Source organism: Oncorhynchus nerka, linkage group LG18 (assembly GCF_034236695.1).
Source record: "Oncorhynchus nerka isolate Pitt River linkage group LG18, Oner_Uvic_2.0, whole genome shotgun sequence".
Classification (NCBI taxonomy): Eukaryota; Metazoa; Chordata; class Actinopteri; order Salmoniformes; family Salmonidae; genus Oncorhynchus; species Oncorhynchus nerka.
Genome location: NC_088413.1, coordinates 20,045,148 through 20,055,760, shown reverse-complemented (window position 1 = coordinate 20,055,760; position 10,613 = coordinate 20,045,148).

Genomic DNA, 10,613 nt, shown 5'->3' with positions numbered 1-10,613 from the left:
AGAAAGACCCAGGCATTGTTAAATATATCAAAGGTCATCTATACTGAACCAGATATGAACAAGAAGGTCAAGTTTGACAGAGGTGAGATGGAGGATAGGATTGTGGATATCTACGTCAGCGCAGACACCCTGAGACATAAATGTCTCTTTGTATGTCACAGAGCTTGATTGCTCAGGGAAGAGAACCTTCTAGTTGCTGCAGTGTTTCTGGGGCTGTGTGTGTTCTACTAGCTGGGATCATAGGCCTGTCGGTCTACTGTGAGTTTGTGTCTACGTTCATTGCTTATCGCCTAGTTGTAAGAAGTACAGGCTACTAAGCCTATTTAACTTGTGTTTTACCTAGTAACTATGTGTTTATACTTTGTAGATAACAGAGACAAAGATTCTGAGGATAAAAGGAACAACGTTGTCACAGAGTTTCTCTTAATAAGATCAACACAACTGAAGAAAGAGACCAGCTACAGACCAGATACAACAACATGACTAAAGATAGAGACCAGCTACAGACCAGATACAACAACCTGAATGAAAGAGAGACCAGCTACAGACCAGATACAACAACCTGACTACAGAGAAAGGCCATATTCAGTCAAAGCTTTTGAGATTTAAACTGATAAATTAGAAGTAAAATCAACAATAACTATATATCAATGGGTTTATGAGCAGAGATAATGGCTAAGTGTCTCAATGTTTTCACCTTTGCTGAGAGAGAGAGAGAGAGAGAGAGAGAGGTGGAACAAGTATACTTTTCATCAGTACACTAATGTGTGCATTATTTTATAAATATACCAATTGTGACATAAGCTTTATCTTTCTCGACAACAGACATTTGTCTTCAACCTCCACATGAGAGCCTGGATTGGTCTGACTGACTGAGGGGCCCTGGAAGTGGGTGGACGTCACATCACTGGTGAGAGATTTGGCCATTTTACCAGGTGAAATGGAGACAAAAAACAAATATATTTAGCTTCCAATCATGTTCATAAAACTGTATGTTTCGACTCATTAATGTCATTCATTGAGAACTATAGATGTATTTTAGAAACCAGGTAATATTTACATATGAAAAGGTCAACTAAATGTGTTGATGGCCGATTCTTGCTACTTTTATGATCATCTTACAGTGTTTCTTTAAAACTGTAAAAACACAAGACTATGTGTATAATTGAGAAGGATTTTTGTACCACAGTGTCTGACTGTGTGGTTCTCTGTGTTGTTTAGGTACTGGAGGACAGGACAGCCTGATGATAATGGGCAAGAGGACTATTGAGGTATACAATGGACAAGATGACCCTGTAAACACATGGAATGATGACAAATGTGGCACAAATCTCAACTGGATCTGTGAGAAAGAGGTGTAACAATAATCCACAGTAACAAACAGTCTTTCTCTCTCTCCCCCTTCTCTCTCTCCCTTTCTCTCTCTCTCTCCCTCTAATGGTTGGATAAGGTCCTGAATGGTTAGGTGATGATTCCACCTAGTGGTTAAAGTGAGAGATGAACTCACCATAGAAGTGAAATAGTGGTATGACAGACTGTCTCAAAACACATTGAAGAACAGAATCGTAGGGGACTGACCTTGGTCCCTCTCCTCTAATAGGGTTGAAAGGAGGAGAGGAGATAAAGTCTTAGTGTCAGAGAGCCATAAAGGAGGAAGAAGAAAATAAAGAGAAAGATAGAAAAATAAGACACTTAATTGTTGTGTTTAGATTTAGAGGAGAGAATGTAGACATACTGTACTCTAGAAAATGATTCTTCTTTATTTTTAGTAGAAACATGTCATGTGATTTGCCATAGACTTATGCTTAGTAAAAGAAAATTGGGACCAATTATTAACCAATGCTTATCACTTTAATGATATGAATAACAAAGTCACTTTTGAATAAAAAAAGGAACAGTTGTCTTTAACCAGGTATACCAGCTTCCTGATTGAATGAGATTGAATACTGAGAGGGCACACTCACACACAAACTAAAACAATGCTAATGAAAGGTGAGAATGACTCACAACCTTCACTGTACAAGGGACAACATGTAGGTGACCAATGGCAACTCCAAGCACCAGAGGACCTGTCTGCTACACACTCATCATGGTGTCTAATGGGGTTTCCACCCTCTCCCTCTCTGTTCTGTCTGTGAACCATAGCAAGTGACAGGATGTGTCACAGCTCTATCCACCAATAAGAAACAGACCTGTGTGTCCTTAATGGCACCCTATTCTCTATATAGTGCACTACATAGGGAAATGGGATGCCATTTGGCCACCAGTTACTGAGGGAGAGAGACCTGTTACTGAGATAAGACCAGTAACAGGGGACACTGTTACTGAAGGACAGAGACCATTTAGTGGACCAGTAAATAAGGATCAGATACCAGTAAAAAGTGAACAAGACCAGTTAAACAGGCAGAGAGACAAGTTACTGAAGGTGGAGAGACCAGTTACTGAAAAGAGAGACCAGTTACTGAGGCAGAGAAACCAGTTACTGAAGGAGAGAGACCAGTTACTGAGGGAGAGAGACCAGTTACTGAGGGAGAGATCAGTTACTGAGGAGAGAGACCAGTTTCTGAAGGAGAGAGACCAGTTACTGAGGAGAGATACCAGTTACTGAGGGAGAGAGACCAGTTACTGAGGACGGAGACAAGGTACAGAGTGAGAGAGACCATTTACTGAGGGAGGAGACCACCTTTCAGCAGGACAATACAGAGCTAAAACCAGTTTGACAAGACAACACTGAATGTTCCTGAGTGGCCTTGTTACAGTTTTGACTTAAATTGGCTTGATAATCTATGGAAAGACTTGAAAATGTCTGTTACTAGCAATGATCAGTTACTCAGGGAGACCAGCTAATGAGGAAACCAGCTAGAGCAGAAGACCAGCTACTAAAAGAGAAAGCTACTGAGGCTTAAATACCAATTACTGAGAAAGCTCAGAGACTTACCCAGGAAGACTACTGAAGGAGAAAGTTAGCTTGTGGGACAAAGTATTACTGAAGGTATGAACACTTATTTTTTTTTTGCATTTCATTTTCAATACATTGATCAGTTACAGATTTAAGTCATTACAGAAGGAGAGCTCTTATCCAGAGAGACTTACAAATTGAGTGCATTCACCAGTTACAGACATCCAGTGGACCAGTAGTGCATCTAAACCAGTTACAGAGGGGGACCAGTTAAAGTGGAGAGAGACCAGTTCCTAGGTATTCCAGTTAAAGAGGTGGGACCAGTTACAGAGTGAGACCAGGAAGGTGGTGAGATCAGTTACTGAGTGAGAAAGACCAGTTACTGAGGATAGAGACCAGTTAAAGAGTGAGGAGAACAGTTAAATAGTGAGGAGAACAGTTAAAAGTGAGGAGAACAGTTGCAGAGGCAGAGAGACCAGTTTTACTGGCTGGACAGAGACCAATAGGGAGGTGAGAGCAGGCCAGAGGTGGATGAGGCCTTGTTTGGACTGGTTACTGAGCCTGGAGGACTGAGGTGCCGTTCCCTCACAGCTCCGTTACTGATGCAAGCACCATTTACTGAAGGAGAAAGACCAACTGGAGGGAGAAGCCAGTGGACTGAGGGGAGACCAGTTACTGAGGGAGAGATCAGTTACTGCAGGAGAAGACCAGGATATTTAAAAAAAATGTTCACCTGTATTTAACCAGGTAAGCTAGTTGAGAACATGTTCTCATTTACAACTGTGACCTGGACAAGATAAAGCAAAGCAGAGGGACACAAACAGCCATAGTTACACATGGAATAAACAGGCGTGCAGTCAATAACACAATAGAAAGTCTATATACAGTGTGTGGAAATGGCGTGAGGTGGTAAGGCAATAAATAGGCCATAGTTACTGAGGCAGAGACCTATTACTGAAGGAGAGAGACCAGTTACTGAGGAGAGAGACCAGTTACTGATGGGAGAGAGACCAGTTACTGAGGAGAGATCAGTTACTGAGGGTGTTGACCAGTTTCTGAACGCCAAGGCTAGTTCTGAGGAACAGATACCAGTTTAAGAGGAGGAGACCAGTTACTGAGGGACAATGGCAAGTTGTCAGACCAGTTACTGAGGCAGAGAGACAAGTTACTGGAGAGAGACAAGGTACAGAGGCAGAGAGACCAGTTACTGAAGGAGAGAGACCAGTTTTTATTTCTTCACCTGTAGGTTCAGGTAAGCTAGTTGGTGATTCTCATTTACAACTGTGACCTGGACAAGATAAACATGCAGGACACAAACAATAACACATAGTTACACATGGAATCAGGCGTCAGTCAATAACACAATAGAAAGGAAAGTCTATATACAGTGTGTGGAAATGGCGTGAGGTGGTAAGGCAATAAATAGGCCATAGTTACTAGGAGAGACCTATTACTGAGGTTATGACAGAGACCAGTTACTTGGAGATAGACCAGTTACTGAGGAGAGATCAGTTACTGAGGGAAGAGACCAGTTTCTGAAGGGGACACCAGTTACTGGGAGAGATACAGTTACTGGGAGAGACACCAGTTACTGAGGAACGGATACCAGTTGGAGTGAGAGAGACCATTTACTGAGGAAGGAGACCACCTTTCAGCAGGACAATAGCTAAAACACAGTTTGACCAAGACAACACTGAATGGGTGGAGAGGAGTTTTGACTTAAATTGGTTGATAATCTATGGAAAGACTTGAAAATGTCTCTTTAGAATGATCAACAATCAACTTGACAGAGGAATTTAAAAATAAATCTTAAAAAGTGCGGCAAATATTGCACAATCTATGTGTAGAAAGCTCTAAGAGACTCACAGTTGAATGACAAAGTTGCTTCTAAAAGTATTGATTTGGATCAAGAAGGTCATTCTGAGAGAGATTAGCGGGAGAAATACATGTGCAAACATTTTTAAAAGATGTTTTCAATTTGTTATGATGGGGTATTGTGTGTAGATGGGTGAGACAAATAATCCATTTAATCCATTTTTCATTCAGACTGTAACAAAACAAAATGTGGAATAGGTCAAGGGTGTGAATATTTTCTGAAAGCACTGTACTTATCAAGCATGTTTCCACAGTGTCTGACTCGCTGGTTCTCTGTGTTGTTAACCATCTAGGTACAGGTATCTATCCAAATGCAATAATCTGGGTCCTGCTGGAGAGGAGGACTATGCTGAGAGAACACAGAAACATGCGAGGAGAATCTTCACTGGATTTGTGAGAAAGTGGTTGAACATCACCATGACAACATACTGTGACACATACAGCAGCCTAGTGCACACAACCTCCTCCTCCTGTCTCTCTCTCGCTCCAATTTCATCATTTAACAGAGCGACTTACAGTAATGAGCAGTGGCGTAAAGTACTTAAGAAAAAAATACTTTAGAGTAATTTTTTTTGGGGGTATCTGTCCTTTACTATTTATATTTTTGACAACTTTTACTTCACTTCAATGCTTTTTACTATATACATTTTCCCTGACAACTTGCACATTCATCTTCTGCACATCTATCACTCCAGTGTTAATGCTAAATTGTAAATATTTCGCCACTCTGGACTCTTTATTGCCTTTACCTCCCTAATCTTACTACATTTACACATACTGTATGTATTTCTATTGTGTTATTGACTGTACGTTTGTTTATCCCACATGCAACTCTGTGTTGTTTGTGTCGGACTGCTTTGCTTTATCTTGGCCAGGTTGCAGTTGTAAATGAGAACTTGCTCTCAACTGGCCTACCTGGTTAAATAAAGGTGGAGAAAAAACTAAAGTACTCATTACATTTTGAATACTTGGCAAAACAGGAAAAATTGTGAAACACGTGGTCATCCTAACTGCATATATTCTGGCAGATTTCCAGTACATTAGACACAACATGTGGCCAGCAGCATACCACCCTGCTACCGGGTGGTACCACTGCTGGTTTGCTTCTGAAGCTAAGCAGGGTTGGTCCTGGTCAGTACCTGGATGGGAGACCAGATGCTGCTGGAAGTGGTGTTGAGGGCCAGTAGGAGGCACTCTTTCCTCTGGTCTAAAAAAAGAAATGCCCCAGGGCGGCCCTGTGTAGGGTGCAAGTCTTTCGGATGGGACTTTAAACGGGTGTCCTGACTCTCTGATGTCATTAAAGATCCCATGGCACTTATCGTAAGAGTAGGGTGTTAATCCCGGTGTCCTGGCTAAATTCCCAATCTGGCCTCGAACCGTCACCCAGTTAACAATTGGCTCATTCATCCCCCTCCTCTCCCCTGTAACTATTCCCAGGTCGTTGCTGTAAATGAGAAAGTGTTCTCAGTCAACTTACCTGGTAAATGTAATGCATAAAAAAAAGGACATTAGACAACATGAGGTCAGTACATTACACACAACATGAACAGGAGAAGAAAATGTCCTTACCTTTAACCACAATGTTACTATTTCATCACCTTCTCTTTTGACATTTCCCTTTTATTCTGTGGATGAAGTCATAAACAGTTAGTCAAAGACTCAGAGCAGAGACAGGTACAGTAAAGAAACAGACACAGGGGCAACTATATTACCAGAATCTGTATATAGACAGAAAACACAGTAAGTTGTTGGAGAGGTCATCTATGCTTAGCCAGATATGAACAAGGTCACGTTTGACAGAGGTGAGATGGAGGAGAGGATTGTGGATATCTACGTCAGTGCAGACACCCTGAGAGACGGTGAGACCAGCACCAAGAGAGAAGAGACAGAGGACACTGCTCCTAATAATGGACCAGGAGACCAGCACTCAGGTGACACACACATACACACACACACACACACACACACACACACACACACACACACACACACACACACACACACACAGACACACACACACACGCACACGCACACACACACACACACAGACACACGCACACGGCGCACACACAGACACACAGACACACACGCTCACAAAACATAAAATAATATGGAATGTTTCCACAGAGCCTGATAGCTCAGGGAAGAGACCCTTCCTAGTTGCTGCAGTGTTTCTGGGGCTGCTGTGTGTTCTACTGGCTGGGATCATAGGCCTGTCTGTCTACTGTGAGTTTGTGTCCAAGTTCATTGCTTATCACCCAGTTATATAGAGGTGCTGGTTACTAAGCCTATTTAAATTATGTTTTACCTAGTAACTATGTGTTTATACTTTGTAGATAACAGAGTCATCAAAGATTCTGAGGATAAAAGGAACATCTTGTCACAGAGTTGTTCCTTTATAAGACTAACACAACTGCAGAGAGAGACCAGTTACAGACCAAATACAACAACCTGACTGAAGAGAGACCAGTTACAGACCAGATACAACAACCTGACTGATGAGAGAGACCAGCTACAGACCAGATACAACAACCTGACTGAAGAGAGAGACAGGCTTCAGAATTTGCTTTGTGGTCAGTGAGCTGGTTTTCATACCTTATTTATTATAAAGTACATTTTTCATTGAGATCCAGTGACTCATGGAAAATAAAATGTGATGTTTATTGTATTGTATCACATTGTATCAGTGTTGTGTCATCAAACAGAAAGAACATGTTGTTCATACGGATGGAAGAAGTTTGAATGCAGTTGTTACTTCATCTCTACTGAGAAGAAAACCTGGGAGAAGAGCAGACAGGACTGTCTGGAGAGGAACATACCTGGTGATCATAAACAGCAAAGAGGAACAGGTGAGAGGGAGAGCACGAAAAGAGAAGGTTGAGGGGGAGGGGGGATAGGTCTGTCGGGGTAGATATGGTCAAACAATGAGCTTCCAAAAGTATTGGGACTTTGACAAATGTTTTTTGGTGGGGCTTTGTGCTCCAGCACTTTGATTTGGAAATATGCAATGTCTATGAGGCAGACTGACAGCTTTAAGTTCATGGGATAACTTTCACTCATCATTATTGACAATTCATTCAGCACTATCCGTAGTCATGGTAGCTTCCACATTTATGTGGAAGTGTTTTATAAAACATAATATATACTTATTTACATGTAACGTTGCTCCAAATCGACACAATACATTATGAACCATTCATTTCTATTGGGCACAAAATAATCTGAAACACAAAAAAATAAAAGCAAATTCATCCAACATGTTTGTAGAGTCATAAGCTAGATGTAGTCATTGCGTGCTAGGAATATGGGACCAAATACTACTTTAATACACATATAAGTGAATTTGTCGTAATACTTTTGGTCCCCTACAATGGGGGACGATGTACAAACAGTAAACGGTTCACTCGATATGGATGAAAACCGAAACTGAAAGCTGACGGTCCGGTCCGCACTTTAACCATTACGGTATAATTTAATTTCCGAAGTGCTGAAGTACAGAGCCAAAAACAACAAAAAAATGTCAGTGTCCCAAAACGTTTGGAGCTTACTCAACGCAGTGTATATTGTATCTTTTCTCAACCATAGGAGTTTCTCTTCAACTTCAAGAAGAGAGTCTGGATTAGTCTGACTGACAGAGACAGAGGAGACCTGGAAATGGGTGGATGGAACACCACTGACCACAGAGTAAGAGAGATGTTATGTCACGACAATGGGCTTTCTAGCCAGCGCCGCTCCATTTCTCATATGTCCATTTGTTTTGTCTTGTTCCATACACACCTGTTTTTCATTCCATAATCACACTGCATGTATTTAGTTCTCTGTTCTCCTCCATGTCTTTGTGTGTAATTGTTTATTGTTATGTGGATATTGTCAGGTGCCATACTTGTGTTATCCTCTGGTTTTTTGGCACGTTTATGTTTTTATGTGCTGTTCTTTTTGGACCGGAATTAAAAGTGTGCCTGTTTACTACACTCTGATCTCCTGCACCTGACTTTGCCTCACACCGTTTTTCCTATATACCCCTAACATGATAACTATTCTCGTAATGCTCCAATGAAAATGTTTCTATACAGGTTATTATCGTTGATTATAGCAGTCAACAAAGATATCTTTAGTTATGTATATTATAATGTACATTATTTAGGATTGTAATGTTCTAACTGTGATATCTCACGGTTTTTAACCTGTAGGTACTGGTATTAACTGTGATATCTGACTGTTTTGAACCCTGTAGGTAGTATGTAACCATGATATCTGATGGTTTTTAACCCTATGGAATGACAAGCAGTATAGTAAAGATCCTACTGGGGAGGAGGACTGTGTTGAATCACGTACAGATTGAGTCCTCTAAAGGCATGGAATGACATGTCATGTGACAGGAAACTCAACTGGATTTGTGAGAAAGTGTTTTAACATCACCATGACAACATTTTCCCAACACATACAGCAGTTTAGTGTACACAACTTTATTCTTCATTCTCTCTCTCTCTCTCTCTCTCACACACACACACTCTCTATCACACTTACACACATTTTCACACACACACGCACACACACATACATGCAGGTACACACACGCATTCAAATGCACCTATTGTTTTATTAGTTTGTTGTATCATATTAATAAAAGTCCTACTTATTCTCTGTTTGTAGCTTCCTGTGTACCAGTAGTTATATTTGACATATCATCAGAGTCAACAGGAAGTTAGTACATTTTGACTTGTGCATACAAAACATGTTCAATTCAAATGTATTCTGCAGACATTTACATGCTCCAATTTAGGCCTGGTGATGACATTCTCAACAGTACCAAACCACCATTACATACACTGTATAGGAGGTGACTGTATCACCAACCAATGAGTGTAGTAGAGATATCAAAGGATGTTACTAAGTCATTCTTGACCGTCAGTCTTTGTTGTCAAGTCACATACAATATCAAATGCTCATTTACCTGATATTCTATAAGGGTCCCAAAAGAGTGAAGTGGATATTTTCAGTCGTTCAAAACAGATGTCACTCAACATCTCATCCTCACTGGTTAAGACTTCCCATCCTCAATATCCACTTGGAACAGTTTGTAGTCTCACATCTATTGTCTGGACATTATAATGACCGATGTTTGTAGTCCTGGACCTCCTGAACATGTTGATGTATATTTGGGAGTAAACAGAGGGTCCAAATCAGCAGAAAGGTGAAAGGAAGGAGGAGTTCTGGAAACTCCCTGAATCATCTTGGGGCTATTACATATGATATTTAATATATGTTAACAACTAGTCTTTGTTCTCCACTTCCCTCTATGATCTATATCTTCCTGGTATGACAGTGTCCTGTCCATCATCACAAATAGCAATTCCCGTTCCCTGGGCAGGAGGACTGTGTAGAGATGTACTCTGGAAAAGATGACCATGTAGAGACATGGAATAATTTATATTGTTCTGCAGAAAATGGTTTAACAATAACCACTGTAACAATGTCTCACACTCACACAACTACACACGCAAGTTTTCAAACTTGTAAACATTTTTGTATTATCATAGCCACAACTTCCCCTGAAATTTTGTTGTTACTTCCATAGAGTTAACAGCTACAGCAGTCACACAGACACAGAAACACAGATGACTCAGAGACAGATGTCACTAGAAGCAGAGACTTAACGTATAGAGGGCCTGCAGTTGACGTACGACGCCTCCAGCCGGCCATGTTGGAAGACCACCACATTAATTCTAGAACAAGAGACTTAATGTACAGTTGGGGGACACGACTCCCATCCTTGGAAAAATATGATTCCCCCCATATATCAATGTAAACATAACTATGGAACATCAATAATATTAAT